The sequence below is a fragment of the Macaca mulatta genome, chromosome 2 (genome assembly GCF_049350105.2).
Source record: "Macaca mulatta isolate MMU2019108-1 chromosome 2, T2T-MMU8v2.0, whole genome shotgun sequence".
Classification (NCBI taxonomy): domain Eukaryota; kingdom Metazoa; phylum Chordata; class Mammalia; order Primates; family Cercopithecidae; genus Macaca; species Macaca mulatta.
The window spans coordinates 191,686,660-191,703,215 of NC_133407.1; the positions used below are offsets into that span (position 1 = coordinate 191,686,660).

The 16,556-nt window shown below is 37.5% G+C and overlaps 1 protein-coding gene across 1 annotated transcript in view; it reads right to left on the reverse strand.

The window, feature by feature from the left end:
* HTR1F (5-hydroxytryptamine receptor 1F) overlaps positions 1-16,556 on the reverse strand; it is a 199,613-nt gene that overhangs the window by 152,786 nt on the left and 30,271 nt on the right. Inside the window, exon 2 of the mRNA XM_077989900.1 lies at positions 15,623-15,736. The gene's annotated coding sequence lies outside the window, so the exon portion shown is untranslated. The remainder of the gene's footprint in view (positions 1-15,622; positions 15,737-16,556) is intronic.

Consider the following 16,556-nt stretch of genomic DNA (forward strand, 5'->3'; position numbering starts at 1 on the left):
ACTATTCACAATAGCAAAGACTTGGAATCAACCCAAATGTCCATCAGTGACAGATTGGATTAAGAAAATGTGGCACATATACACCATGGAATACTATGCAGCCATCAAAAAGGATGAGTTTGTGTCCTTTGTAGGGACATGGATGCAGCTGGAAACCATCATTCTTAGCAAACTATCACAAGAACAGAAAACCAAACACCGCATGTTCTCACTCATAGGTGGGAACTGAACAATGAGATCACTTGGACTCGGGAAGGGGAACATCACACACCGGGGCCTATCATGGGGAGGGGGGAGGGGGAAGGGATTGCATTGGGAGTTATACCTGATGTAAATGACGAGTTGATGGGTGCTGACGAGTTGATGGGTGCAGCACAGCAACATGGCACAAGTATACATATGTAACAAACCTGCACGTTATGCACATGTACCCTAGAACTTAAAGTATAATAATAATAAATAAATTAAAAAAAAGAAAAAAGAAAGAAATGAATGATATCTCCTTTTCTGCTGGGTGGAATCCTGGAGAATAATATCTAGAATTTTTATAGGTTTAGTGTAGTTTTAGTGTTGGTTCGGTGTAGGCTTAGTTCTTGTGACCATAAAATTATCACGTTAGGATCCTTTGCACTGGCACACTACAGCTAATGCAAGGGTGCGGGGAAAAGAAAGAGAGATCAGACTGTTACCCCTTGAGTCACCACAGCACATGTCTCTTGCAAGGACAAGGTTGGTGGTAGGGTCATAGATTAACAGCATCTCAAATACAGAACAAAATGGAGTCTCTTATGTCTTCTTTCTATATAGACACAGTAACAGTCCAATCTCTTTCTTTTCCCCACACAAGGGTCTGAAAATGCCCCAAGGAATGTTCCTCATTTGCTTTATAATGTGCAGACCCAGAGGGTACAGACAGCTGATAGGTGCCCAGGGAAAGCCTTATTCACAAAGAACAAAAATGGCTCTAAATAATGGCTCAATTTATCTGTAATTTGGATGTCTCTTTAGGGTAATGTATGATCCAACCATTGATGAAATTCATGCTAAAAAGGAATTTGGTCTCAAGAATAGGGAAATGACATTTAGTCTTTTATGATAGGAATGCTACTTCTTGATTTAATACTAGAAGGAAGTAGAGGAAATTGAAAAATAATCAGCCAAGAACATTGCTAAGTGCTTTTTATGCATGGTCTATTGTGACTTCCAAAGTTTTTGAGACAGATATTATCAACTCCATGGCATCACTATGAAAATAGGGGTTCAGATAGCTTCTTTAACTTGTGACGGCATCATATTTCATTATGTTGTAATCTGGCTTCATGGAATTATAACCAGTGTGACCAGGCTCAGAGAAGTCCCACACTTGGGGTTTAATGCTCTGTGGTTGCTATCTTGAGATTCTTAGTCATTTCGTTTTGGAATTTAGATGCCATCTCCATATTTCACTCCTGTCTGCCCTGGGGGTGGGGTTGGGTTTGGAGGGGGTTCTTGGGGGTAAGGGTTCTTCGCCATTGCCAGACATTTTCCTTTTGCCTTGAGCCCCACAAGTTATGTAGCCAGTCCTGAGCAGAGTCACGATTTAAATCCAGTTCTGCCTAATACCAAGAACCTCTGGAGCAGGAACCAAGATGTAGGGTCCAGAACGAAAATCCATTTCCTAGGCTTAGAGAAGTACGGAGAAAATGGCATTGAATTCGGAGTTCAAACACCTATCGATGATTCCAGATACATAATTTACATTTTTGTAGCCCTCTGGGCAAGACAATCTTTCTAAACTGAGGCATCCGTAGACTTTCTGTAAAGGGTCAGATATTAAATATTTTCAGCTTTGCAGGCCATATGGTCTCTGTTGCAGCTACTTAACTCTATCATTGCAGCACAAAAGCAGCCATACAAAATACTTAAACAAATGAGCATGGCTGTTTTCTAGTAAAACCTTATTCATGGATACTGAAATTTGAATTTCCTATAATTTTTATATGTCATAAAATCTTACCAACCTTTTGATTTTTAAAACAATTTTGAAATGTAAAAACCCTTCCTAGTACCAGGGATGTAAAAATAGGCAGCAGGCTGGATTTGGTCCTGCAGGTTATACTTTTCAGACTTCTGGTCTACGCTATTGGTTTTCATTCATTCATATGTCCATTCATCACTGTTCAAAGTGTGTTTATAACTGGATTAGGCATTAGGGATCAAAGGACATGGATTTGTATGATGTAGACCTTGAAGTTCTTAAGCGCTACCTCATGTTGACTTTCCCAGGCCTAAACAAACAAATGAAAACAAACTAATGGGAAATAGCTTGGGGAAAAAAGAGAGCTAAGTCTTTCCTAAAATAGCATCTGCTTTTTAAGTCCCAAATTGTTTTCATTTTTAATATATGTATATATTCACATTTATATGAGTATTTGTGTGCATATATATACATATATACACATACATATACACACATATACATGTATTATTCACACCTTATGTGTACATGTACATATATGAATACACACACAGTATTTTACAATTCTGAATTAGAAATTCAATCACATTGCATGTATAGCATAGTGATTAGAGGAATCCAGCTTGGGTTTTATATACAAATATATCATCCCTGTCCTAGAAATAACAACCACTGAAATAAATTACAAACAGTACTATCGGATAGTTTGTAACAATTAGGAATACTCATCCTATTAAGTAGTTTCTTGCCATATGTAACACAAAATGTGCACCTGAGTAGAGCAGCCAATCTATATATTTTTTGAAGATAAAAGATAATTTTTCTTTAAAGACAATCAGAAGTGAACATGTAAGCTCTGATTACAGAGTTAATTGAAAATGGAAGTCAATACTTTTTCAGAGAAAAAAGCTTAGAATCTTTGTGCAAGTATCAACTACAGACAAATATAAGAAGGACTTAAAAAAAAAGTGCTTTAGGCCGGGTGCGGTGGCTCACGTCTGTAATCCCAGCACTTTGGGAGGCCGAGGCGGGTGGATCACGAGATCAGGAGATCAAGACCATCCTGGCAAACACGGTGAAACCCCGTCTCTACTAAAAATACAAACAAATTAGCCGGGTGTGGTGGTGGGCGCCTGTAGTCCCAGCTGCTCGGGAGGCTGAGGCAGGAGAATGGCATGAGCCGGGGAGGCGGAGGTTACAGTGAGACGAGATTGCGCCACTCACTCCAGCCTGGGCTACAGAGCGAGACTCCGTCTCAAAAAAAAAAAAAACCACAAAAACAAAAAAAAAGTGCTTTATAGGCCAGATATGTGGTGGATTATGCCTGTAATCCCAGCAGTTTGGGAGGCCAAGGTAGGAAGACTGCTTGGGGGTGGGAGGAGGACTGCTTGAGGCCAGGAGTTTGAGACCAGCCTAGGCAATATAGTGAAACCCTAGCTCTACATAAAATTTTTTAAAAAATTAGTCAGGTGTGGTAGCTACTTGGGAGGCTGAGTCAGGAGGATCCCTTGAGCCCAGGAATTCAAGGCTGCACTTAGCTACAATCATGCCACTACACTCCAGCTGGGCAATACAGCAAGACCCTGTCCCTATTTTTTTTTAAGTGCTTTATAAATACAACGTGGGGTCAACTGAGTTTCTTGTTGAAACAGTATACTGTTTCCCTGGTTCCAGCTCAGAGGTTCTGACCCAAAAGGTCAGGAATGAGGCCAAGAAATTTGCATTCTTTTAAACAAGTAGATTAAGATATTTTAATATAGCAAGCTCAAGGACAACACTCGGGAAATGGCTTTAAAAGAAAAATAGTGAAGGTTTTCACTTTTTATATTTCCCGAGTTCCAGTTTGGCAACATTCTGGATACTTAAGGGAAGGAGAAGTCTCTTCACCCGATATGCCTTTATCTAGAATCACCTCCGGAAGGAAGCAGAGTCTGCTGGTGGAAACAATGACGATATTGCAAGCAGAACTGGGGCCAGAAGAAAACACTGCTGAGAAGAACAGAGTGTTATCCTTTGCAGCTTAAAAATTCTAAGCAAGAGGCAAAAATCTCTCATATGCAGCTTTTCCTTGACGGCTGGAGAAAGGTGTCGTTAAGACCCTCACACCTTAAAGAACCTTTGAGTAAGGAAACTGTGATTTCAAGACACTTAAGCCCTGTTACAAGAATCTGAATACAAAAGCAAACAAAACAACAGACAGAATAAAACTTGGCAAATATTTTCTCTATTTATCTACTCATTATACAGAAGGTTTTCATTCCTGGAACTCTTGATAAAAGTTTCAAATAACTAAAATATAAGTTTCAAATAACCCAAATATAACTTTCAAACATTATTTTGTTACTAATATGTAATCTTGATAATGGCAAATGTGAAAGAAACTCTGACTATCTGACAATGATGCGTGCAGCTTGATTCTCCCAAAGAGGTGAAAGTTTTTGTCTATATTCATGAATTCATTCGTGAACTAGTTACTGTGATGAGCAATTCTTACAAGAAGGGGTATTCTGGCCGTGCGCGGTGGCTCATGCCTGTAATCCCAGCACTTTGGGAGGCTGAGGCAGGCAGATTGCCTGAGCTCAGGAGTTCATGACCAGCCTGGGCAACAGGGTGAAACCCCGTCTCAAATACAAAATACAAAATACAAAAAATTAGCCGGGTGTGGTGGCGTGCGCCTGTAGTCCCAGCTACTCAGGAGACTGAGGCAAGAGAACTGCTTGAACCCGGGAGGTGGAGGTTGCAGTAAGCTGAGATCGCGCCACTGCACTCCATCCTGGGCAACAGAGCAAGACTCCGTCTCAAAAAAAAGAAAAGAAAAGAAAAAAAAAAGAAGAAGGGAAATTCTTCTGTGTGTGTTTGTGTGTATAATACATATTATACATCTACATTACCTATAATTAATTATTTCTCCTATCACATTAATTTAGTGAAGAATACTTTTCTAAATTATCCTTGCCTTTGACAATGCTTTTAAGACACATGGAAGATATGGATTTTAGCTTTAGTTATTGGATACGAGTTCTCTTTTAGCTTCTAAGCAGGTGGCACCGTATAGTGGTTATGAACACAGGCTCTTGGCATTAGAGAGCTTGAAATTCTTACCACCTGTGTGACAAGTAATTTAATCTTCCTAATTCTGTTTCCTTATGGGGGTGAAACTAGTACCTATCATACTGTTAATAGTAATAATAGTGCACGGCGATGATTTTGGTACCTACTTCATGCAGTTGTGAAGATTACAATAATCCATTAAGTTTCAAAAATTTAGCAGTGTGGCTCATGAAAATATAAAATAAACGTGTCAAAGATATTATTCCATTTCTTAATTAATGAATAAACCAATCAGATGGCAAGGCTGATTCAAAGAGCATTTTGAAGATCTGAATATTTATAGGCCTTTTGAGAAAATATTAGTATAAGATTTCTGCGTATGAGTCAAAGCTGGTTAATGATGCCCTATGGGATAATAATCTATAGCACTGAAGTTTGTTTTTCTTCTGGATAGAAATAATTTGTAGCTGTGTTGGGAAAAAAAATCTACAAGTAGACATGGAACTTCACGAAGTCTGAAATTTTCCTCAGTAGCAGTGAATTTAACAAATTGTATTTCCTAGATGATGAAATAATTTGGAGTGGGCCTGTTAGATACTGAAAGTGCACCCCTTCTCTTGTTTACATGTCTTGAATAATTTTTCGACCAAGCATGGTGGCTCAGGCCTGTAATCCCAGCCCTTTGGGAGGCTGAGACAGGCGGATCACGAGGTCAGGAGATGGAGACCATCCTGGCTAACATGGTGAAACCCTGTCTCTACTAAAAATACAAAAACTTAGCTGGGCGTGGTGGCAGTGCCTGTAATCTCAGCTACTCGGGAGGCTGAGGCAGGAGAATGGCGGGAACCTGGGAGGCGGAGCTTGCAGTGAGGCGAGATCGCGCCACTGCACTCCAGCCTGGGTGACAGAGTGAGACTCTGTCTCAAAAAAAAAAAAAAAAAAAAAAAAAAAAAAATTCTTAATATCTTTTAAAGTACAAAGACGCTACTAAACTTAGTTACTAATATTTGCATTTTATTTATTTTGTAGACCAAAATATTTTATTCACCTTAGATTATTACTTCATTGGAGCATGATGTTTGTCCATCATATTAGCAAATTCTTCTCTCATATATAAGAATATTTAAAGAGTTATTTAGGGTGTACTGAGACCATGCACTACCAGAAGCCAGAAAAATAGCTATGAATTTACCATCTCCATAGATTGATTCATTGATTAATTTTCCATTTATTAACTATTAATTCAGTTTCAGCCTTGGAGGATATTACACTGCATAGGACACAGTCCCTTCTTTCATGGAACTCCATGTAATATGATTTATATGTAGTAGTTACTTAAAACTAATTTCTACTTCAAATATCAATACATGTGCCATAAACATTGCTTAGAGAAAGAACTCATTGTAAAATATTTTTCAGTAATATTGATTTTCACCCAGGAACTTCTTTACTTGACTTTAAATCTCTGGTGCAAGTCCATCTGTCTCTTAATGCAAGATACAGGTGGTGATACGGTGTTGGTGTTCACAGTTAGAGCTCTCTAATGCTACACATTATTTTTCTAAAACATCCAAAACGTTTTTCTGTGTAAAAATATAAAGTAACCAAGATTCAGTGAGATGTTGCTAAATGCACTTTAATGAGATCTTCTCAAATCTATTTTGCTGCCACTAATTTCAAGATACTTATTTTTTCAATAAAGGATTATTTCCATAGATTGCATGAGAAATCATGAGAAATTAATGTCTTCATGATGATAAACCAGAGCATAGGAAAATGAGATAGTGAATATTAAAGTTATATCATAATACATAGTTTTATGACATGACCAAGAATATTCCTATTATTCTGAAAATATACTGATGTGCATATGCTGATGGACTTATCACTACTTCATGTGCTTTAGTGAGTCCATACATATGCATATTTTTTCAGTATTAAAAAACATACTGCCTGGAGGAATTTACACATGATTGAATAGATTTCATTTTATGTCATGGTTCTGAGGAAAACTGTTCTACTTTTACACCAGAATGATATAATACCAGGACACGCATATTTTTGCACACAATTTCAAGGAACTTACAGACTCTCTAGAATTATTTCGAGGTGAAACAAATATGTCACAAAAAGACTATGTCAACATTAAATATTTAACTACCCAAGATTTTGTTTTTATGTTCTACCAAATTATTTTCAAAATAAAAATTCATTTTCAAATGAAATATAGGACTCAATTTATTTTGTACATAAGACTAAAAAATGCTTAAATTAGGGAAATACTATTGTATATATCAGACTAAAGATTATTTTAGGATAAAAAATTTTAAACAAGGAAAAGTGATTAGTCAGTTTTTAAAGATCATAGTTATGTTTCCGTTGCAAATATTAATTACTGACTTTAATTGAGCATATCAGTAATCTATGACATACTTACAAATTGTATATACCTTTGATTAAATAACGGTAAATTACAAGGATAAATGATGTTATTTATTTTATTAAGTAACATCATTATTTTTGCAAATTTCCTTTTCTAAAGGAAGACCTATATATTATCTCTATGAGCATAAAAGTGTGTTTTGAATGAGTGGCTGGTTCACTTGAAGCAAAAAAGAGTAGTTAATAACATGTTTGGTGAGTGGAGCACAAGTGTGCAAACATAGATGAATAGTTCCTTAAGTCCCTCAGGACAGTGTGAATGTGCAAATGCAGTCAGAGAGATCCCTAAGGAAAGAGGGAATCCCAGAGTAATGACCGTGAAGGCTAGTGGTCCGACTGCCTTCTCCTGAATGGGGAGGCTTTCCCCTTGGCCAAATTTGGAGGACTTGGATTTCAGCGTTTTAAGGAAGATCACAGCGTTTTAGGCACATTCTGAATATCACATATGCTTCATTTGACAGTCTCAGTACTGGATTTCAGATTCTGCTTGTTACATACAAATGTAGAATATTACTTATATTTAAATGATAATAAATGGAACTAATTTTTTTTGTTTGTTTGTTTGAGACGGAGTCTTGCTTTGTGGCCCAGGCTGGAGTGAGTGGCGATCTCGGCTCACTGCAAGCTCCGCCTCCCAGGTTCACGCCATTCTCCTGCCTCAGCCTCCCGAGTAGCTGGGACCACAGGCGCCGCCACCACGCCCGGCTAAATTTTTTTTTATTTTTAGTAGAGACGGGGTTTCACTGTGTTAGCCAGGATGGTCTCGATCTCCTGACCTCGTGATCCGCCCACCTCAGCCTCCCAAAGGGCTGGGATTACAGGCGTGAGCCACCGCGACCGGCCGAAACTGATTTTTAAAAGAAATTGGTGGATAATTTCCAGGAAGGTAACCACACCAGGCCCAGTGAAACTGATTTTTTAAAACAAATTGGTGGATAATTTTCATGAAGGTAACCACACCAGGCCCAGTGAAACTGATTTGTAAAAAGAAATTGGTGGATAATTTTCATGAAGGTAACCAACAATAATATCAGAGTTTGGAGACCAAACTGAGGTGCAGCAAACAGGCAGAAGAACGTGTCTTTGGTTCTTTTCTCTTTGAAAAGGCTCATCACTCAACCAAGAGGTAAAACAAAGATAATCCAACACAGCAACAGCCACAGAAGTCTCCTTCACAGCCTCACAAATACAGCATAGGACAGATCCTTTATTTATTTATTTATTTGATTTTTTTTTTTTTTTGGTATGCTGACTTTGCCACAATACATTTTAAAAAATTACTTGTCCACCCTAGAAATGAACCACATGTCAGCAAGTGATTTTCTGTTGATGAAAAGCACCTGAAGAATCCAGGAAGAAAAGGGAAACATTTATTTGTTTTGTTATTGGGAAGGGATGGATTTGGTAAAGTATGACATAGTTCTAGCACTGTTTCATCCAGAAGGCTGAATTAAATATATTAATCTATGTTTTCAAGTAACAATAGAACAGGACATCTTTTTCAGAAAACCCACACACTCAAAAAATGTTTTGTATTTAGTTCTGTCTTAGAACATCTATTGCTATTATAAAACTAAAATGAAGATATACTTCATTTAAAATGTTCAAGGGTTAGATGTAAACTTTGTGGTTGATTCAAGTGCTCAGGTTTCTGATTTCCGTCTTTCTGGCTGCTCTATTCAGTACCTAATTTACTGCTGATCAGCATTTCTTCCTTGGGTGAGGTGTCAAATAAAAGGTGATAAAATCCACACAAATTAATTCTTAGCTCTAAGCAATGTTAAGAGCTCATTGGGAGCAAAGGTTTAATGTGCTCTTTAAAATAAAATTTTGAAATATCTTTAAATTCCAATTTTCCATTCCCGGTTGTTGTGGATAATTAAAAGTTGTATTTATACTTAAACTGAATTTGTTAGAAAATTCCTTTTAAAGTAAGAGAAAGAGGCTAAAAACATAACTAATCGACCTTGAATGACACTCCCAGTTTATGTTATGCCAGGAAATATAAGTTCCTCATTTTGTCAGTTATTTTACAAAGTGGGTTTTTGAAAGTTCTCATCTACCAACTGAAGAATGCAGAATGCAGAGACAAGCTATAAATTACTAGACTTTTTGAGAAATGGAACAGAATTTATAAAATGATCTTATAATGAAGTAAATAATATAAACACATCACAGATATGGGAGAGAACAGTGCAATTACCCTCCTCTACCCGGATGGAACTATAGAACTCTTCAAACCTAGTACACATCTACCATAGAGTAGGCTTGCTTGCTACATATTTAAATGCTCGGCTCTCTCTGGCCCTTACCTGAGTGATGAAGATCCTGTACAGGTAGCCACGGAAGTTCATTAAGTTACCCCGGGAGAGAAGGGTACAGTTCCTGTGAATGTGTGGTGCCTTTTTTCCTAGTTGTACTGAAACTATGATACAACAGCTGAATGCGAGTTATTCCTAGATCACCTCACCCTTTTCCAAGCAAGGAGGTTTTCTCTCAGGACCGTCATGGCAGGGCTATGTTTTCTGGCACCAACTTGCAATATAAAAGAATTTAGGAATAGAATGTGAGTGCGTATTTGGAAGGTTGTTAAATTATGCTTCATTGCTTTCCAATTCATTTATTTAAAAAACTGGAAAAATATGATTAATTTTTCTAAGGATTTTTTAAACAAAGGCTTTAGAATTTCTCAACTTGAAATCTCAATTATGCAATGCTATTTTCATGCAAATGAGAGAAGCACACATACTGCAGTTTTCTTCTAGGTTTTAAAGTCTTGGTGTTTAGAATTATATAAAAATAGTGCTTGCATTAAAAATTACACTTGTTTATGTCAGAGGATACAAAATGGTAGCACAGTTTGACAAAGAAAATTCAGCTAAAAATGTGACTGCCTGGGAAAGAAAAAAAAATTAACTTGATAAGGGCAATGAAAATAGTGATAGTGGAAGTGGGAGTTGAGCAATGAGAACACAGGGATGCAGGGAGGGGAACAACACACACTAGGGCTTGTTGAGGTTTGGGGGGAGAGGGGAGGAAACTTAGAGGATGGGTCAATAGGTTCAGCAAACCACCACGGCACACATATACCTATGTAATGAACTTGCTTGTTCTGCATATGTATCTTGGAACTTAAAGTAAAAAAAAAAAAAAAAAAAAAAACATTAATAAAGAAAATAATGATAGAGGTGGCTCAAACATGTAATTCCCACACTTTAGTAGGCTGAGGCTGGCAGATGACTTGAGCTCAGGCGTTTGAGACCAGCCTGGGCAACATGGCAAAAACTTGTCTCTACAAAAAATACACAAATTAGCCAGGCATGGTGGCCCATGCATGTAGTCCCAGGTACTTGGGAGGCTGAGGTGAGAGGATCTACTGAGACCAGGAGGCAGAGGTTATGGTGATCCAAAAGCACACCACTGCACTCTAGCCTGGGTGAGAGAGCAAGACCATGTCTCCAAAATAGTAACAATTATAGCAACACCTTCCATTATCTGCTACTTGTGGACTTTCAAGTACATTCTAGATGCTGTGGTCTGTTATCTATTCAAGGAATTTACAGGATAGTGGGTAAGACAAATAGTACCAATATGGCAAGATACAGGCTTAAAGAGATGTATCAAAGTGCACTGCAGGGATAGGAACACTAAGCTGGAAAACACCTACTTTCTGAGATAAAGCAAAGATTGGCAATGCTTTGTAGAGGACTTGATCTGAGAATAATGGGCGTTGACAGCACATTTAAGCAGGGAAAAGCATTCTAATTGGAGATGCTGGCTGTGGAAAGTACCGAGGATTAAAAGAACATGGACTTTATGAGAAAGCCAAGCAGGCAAAAAGAATGACTAGCAAAGCTGATTTCATAAAAATATGCAAGGGTAGAGTAGAAAAAGCTATGAAATATTTATTTTTGCTTGTAACCTAGGGGAAACCAATCACTGATATATGAGCAAGAAAATGGCATGAAGAGAAACAGTTTCCAGCTATTATAGAAAGAAGATTTGCAGAAGCATTGATCAAACAGGTTCCCTGAGACAGAATATGGTCTCACACAGGTTCTCTAATACTGTTTGAGAAATAAAGATATCCTTGGTCGCCAAATGATGGCAGGACAGGAGAACTAGGAAAGCAGGCAGAGTTTCTGCAGACAGGTTCTGGTACCATTGATGGTGCCTAGAAGTGGTAGGAGAATGCAAGAAGGAAATTATCCTCTAGTGAGCGTTCAATACATTACAGCAAATATTTTTTAATACACATGATCTTATTTAGTCTTCACAACAATCCTATGAAATATGAATTATTATCTTAAAGTAAAACACAGTTAAACTAAGTTCCAGAGAGGCAAACTTATCCAATACTACACCACTGATAGAGGTGGTGGTATGCCCCTAAAATGGGATCTAAAACCCTGCCTGTCTGTCTGGTATCACAACTTACACTCTTTCTGTAGAATCTCCTGTCTCAAATGGTACCTCTGTCGTTGGGTATATAGCAACAAGACAACCATTTTGCTTTCAGGGAGAAGGCTTTGTGACATGATTCTAAGCTAATTCCTCTCTGATTTTATGGCAAAGTGGTGGCAGTGTTAGAAGCCAGGTGAGTGCACCTCTGTGAGACTAAAATGGGTTAGTTTTTAAAGGCAGCCATGGTACTAATGAAAAGAGCATAAATCCCAGAACCATTTTGTATGATGAATTGAGAAGATAAAGTAACCAACTGGATATATGAAATGAAGGAAAGCCAGGCATTAAGGAATGTCTCTTCTGGCATGAGAGACTGGAGAAAGAACCATCAAACAACATACGGAATATAGAAAGGGAAACAAGCACCAGGTAAATGTGACATGAAAGCAACAATACATATTTTAGTGATTATTAGATTCAGGAGAGAAAAGTCAGGGATTTTACAACCGCACATTTCATATATGTCTGGTAATTAATATATTTCAGGCCCAGGCAAACTACAATATAAAGGGCTGTAAAACTCATTATCAGTGAGGTCAGGACAGCTCTGAGGACGATTATTTGGGATCGTTTAAATATACCATACACAACTGTAAGTTCTGAAACAGACACTACTCTTGTGATGGGAGAGATGCAAATCACGCTTGAGAGTCCACTTATTATAGCTGTTGTCTGAAAGGTTGTTAGGGCAAATAGGACATTACAAAGAGTAGGAAAACAGATTTATTGCCATGACATATTTTTATGTGCTTTGACTATTGCACAATTTGAAATAATTGGCATAATAATACTTCTTATAATCACTATTATCAAGTCTGAACATCATTTTTAGTTATGGGAAGAAAGACACAAAATCTGTTCATCAGTGTAAACATTCAGAAGCTAGAGAGGGGTAGCTGGAAACATGAAAAATTCAAAATAGAATCAAAAACAGTTTCTTTTGCCTTGTTTTGGGAGCTTTCATACTTATAGAATTATCTTGAGTTGAAAACAGAATTTTATTATTTATTTGAAATAATTTGACATTTTTGACTCTGAAGTCAAAAGTAATGCCAAGAATGTATTTCATAAAGAAATAATGTGCATATGAAAACACACCTATACACATGTCCCAGTCTAGGACGCTGATGGTCATATGCAGCTGTCAATCTCATTCCCATCAATTCTAGGCCTGTTTCATTCAGGGATTCATATTACAGCTATCAACTCATTCATTCATTCGCAAGGTTTATTGAGTGCTTACCATAATTATGCTAGGCACTATTCCAGTTCAATATATTGACTTAAGAATAAAACTGAAAAAAAATATTTTCCTAATAGAGAGAGAAACGTAAATTAACAGAGAAATAAAATTTCTAGGAGGGATAATGTGCTATGAAGAGTGATAAGTAAAAAGGCCTGTTTTATGTAAACAAGCTTGAAACACTGGCCAGGGATCCAATCACGTAGCATTTTAAAGGGCATCATTAGGGGTATGTATTGGAGTAGGACACATAGGATTTGCTGATGGGTTGGACATAGGTAAGACCCCCAAATTTTTGGTCTAAGCAACCAAGGGTATAGTAGGACTATAATAGGAAAGATTTGGGGAGGAACAAGTTTAGATGGAACATCAAATAGTTAAGTTAGTAGATATCTATTTTGAAACATTAAGTAGACATACAAGGAGAGATTTATAGCTCTTTGATATCTAAGTAAGAAATCATAGGGGATTCAGGGCTGGATAAATATCTGGGAGACTTTTGCATATGTTAGCTTTTTTTAATTTTATTTTATTTTGGAGACAGAGTCTCACCCTGTCACCAGACTGGAGTGCTGTGGCGCCATCTTGGCTCACTGCAACCTCTGCCTCCCGGGTTCAAGTGATTCTCCTGCCTCAGCCTCCCAAGTAGCTGGAATACAGGCACACCGCCATGCCCAGCTAATTTTTGTATTTTTAGTAGAGACAGGGTTTCACCATGTTAGCCAGGATGGTCTCCATCTCTTGACCTTGTGATCCACCCATATCGGCCTCCCAAAAGTGCTGAGATTGCAGGTGTAATCTCACCGTGCCTGGCCTGTTTTTGTTTTTTTTTTTTTTAAACCTGTAATCCCAGCACTTTGGGAGACTGAGGGGGATGGATCACTAGAGCTCAGGAGTTCGAGACCAGCCTTTGCTGGGCATAACAGTACACACCTGATGCCTGTAGTCCCAGCTACTAGGGAGGCTGAGGTGGGAGAATAACTTGATCCTGGAAGGTGGAAGCTGCAGCGAGCTGTGACTGTGCCACTGCACCCCAGCCTGGGTGAAAGCATGAGACCATGTCTCAAAAAATATATATATGGGACCCGTTGAGAAAACCTGAGTGGAGATATGGATAAAGAAAGGAAGAGGGCTGAAGATGTATTCCTAAAGTGTTCCAACATCTAGAGGTCTTGAAAAGGAAGATGAGCTACAAAGTAGACTTTGCAGGGGCAAGCGGGTCTTGAATCAGTAACTGTTGATATTTTCCATCATAATTGAGAATCAGTGTACTTGGAAAATAAAAACTTTTAAAAAAGAATACTAAGGAGAATGGGTACCATTGAGATTTTCAAAATCTAATGTGTAGAATTATAAATTACTATAAACTTACAACATTTGCAATAGACAGTACATTACTGTCAACCATTTAATTAAAAAATCATTTATTAAATATATACTTTTAGCTTTGTGACAGTAGCTTACGTGACATATGTCATGCTGTCTCTTAAAGATATTAAAATCCATATATGTGACAAGTGACTATCTTATGGTTGCATTAATCTTCTAAATAATAATGTGCATTTATATAAAACTTAAAATTTTACAAAACATTCTTTGACTAACCCAGAAAACTGTGTAAGATTGGGAAGGTAAATATTATTGTCACCATTTCCCTAAGAAGCACTCTGGATTCAGAGAGGCTAATTGATATGAATAGTATTATCCAGCTAGGAGCGAGCAGATCTGTGGCCTGAATGAAGATATTAGGGCTCCTAATCCATTGCTGTTCCCAAGAGTAACATTTATTGTGTTGTTTCATTTCTTATGTACACATATAATTGGAGGCAACACGTATGGGTTGTGCAGGTTGTGCATCACATGGATAAGCCATGAATGGTCCCATCACACTGGGCAATAAGCAACCTGAGCAAAATAAGCAGTAGCTGTTCTTAAAAATCAGACTTTGCCTCAAATAAACTCTGAAACATGGAGATGTAAGAGTTAAAACCAGTCTGTCATCTCACTGAGGGTAGTTATCACCCTGCCAAATCATATAAAAGAAAACATTAAATTTTCAAAATCATTACTATAATTGAGAAGATGGCTAAATATAAAATCTGCAGGTTTTTATCTGATTTAGTATTTTATGTCTACCTTTCATTTTCTATAAGCATTTTTCTTAATTCATTTTTTCTTTGATTTATGTTCACTTGCCCAAATGTTCTCTTAACACCATTTCCAAGTCTCCACCCTGTTTTCTTCCTGTTGGCTCCCGGACCCAGCCTTCCTTTCACCTTGAAATACTATTGGCCATTAGTGAACCAATGATCAGTGGGACTGGCCTTTCCTGGAAGCAGGACCCATATGGACTTTCATCCCTCCAGAGTCCATTTTGCATTATGTTCTTTGATTTACCACTTTTTTTTCCCCCCCACTAATTGTCAATTTAGTTTTCTTCATGGTTTAAAGCTGGGAATGCTTACCGTATTGTGGTAGACTGAATTGTGCATTCGCATCACCATTTTGCCTCCTCATGTTCCTGTTCTTTTGAGAAGTTCATGAAAGGCTGACGGTCCAATTCATTCTCCCCTAAACGCCTTAAAAAAGAAAAGAGTGAAACAAATTATTTCTTTTCTATTCTCCTGAAATTTTCCCAGCCATAATATACCCTGGCTGATCTACTGAAACAATTGTTACCTTTCTTTTCCCCTCTCTGACCACTAACCACTTTTGAAATAAAATAATCAGGTTTAGAAGTCAAGAAAAGAAAAAAAAAAAAGTCTTTTTTGGGGGGAGATGAAGATCAGCTGTAATAGCTGCATTATAAAATGTAAATAAATGAGAACATTTGGCTTATTCCTTTTGTAATTAACGTTTACTACTATCTATTAGATATTTGATTAGAGAATAAAGTAGATAATTGGAATTAAATTTAACTATGACATTTGGGACAGTGGTTTCTCTCCTCGTGGCACTATCATCCCCGACACAGGGGAGCGGGAACAGTGTTATCAAATAACTAAAAAGCCAATCGCTAATATTTTGGGATTTGAGGGATGATGGAAATATATCTAGAAAGTAAGGGACATCACGTTATCAACATTACGAACATTTTAATATAAAATAAGCGAATGGCATGCTACATTCTATGCTTTGTGGGATTCAAAGTAGGGTATCATAAGATGAAGACTGGATATGTAAGATAGGCTCAGTTTCTCATGAGAAGACGAAAACAAACAGATGACGCTGCCCTTTTCTATTTCATAGAGTAGACATGAGCATCAATGCAGGTAAGGTACTTGGAAACACTTTGGAAAATAAAAGATTCAAACAAAAATGTAACTTATGGGTTTCTGGAATTCTTTACAGGGGCTTTCAATTAAAAAACAGTGCAGAAAGCTTATGGATCTTATAATC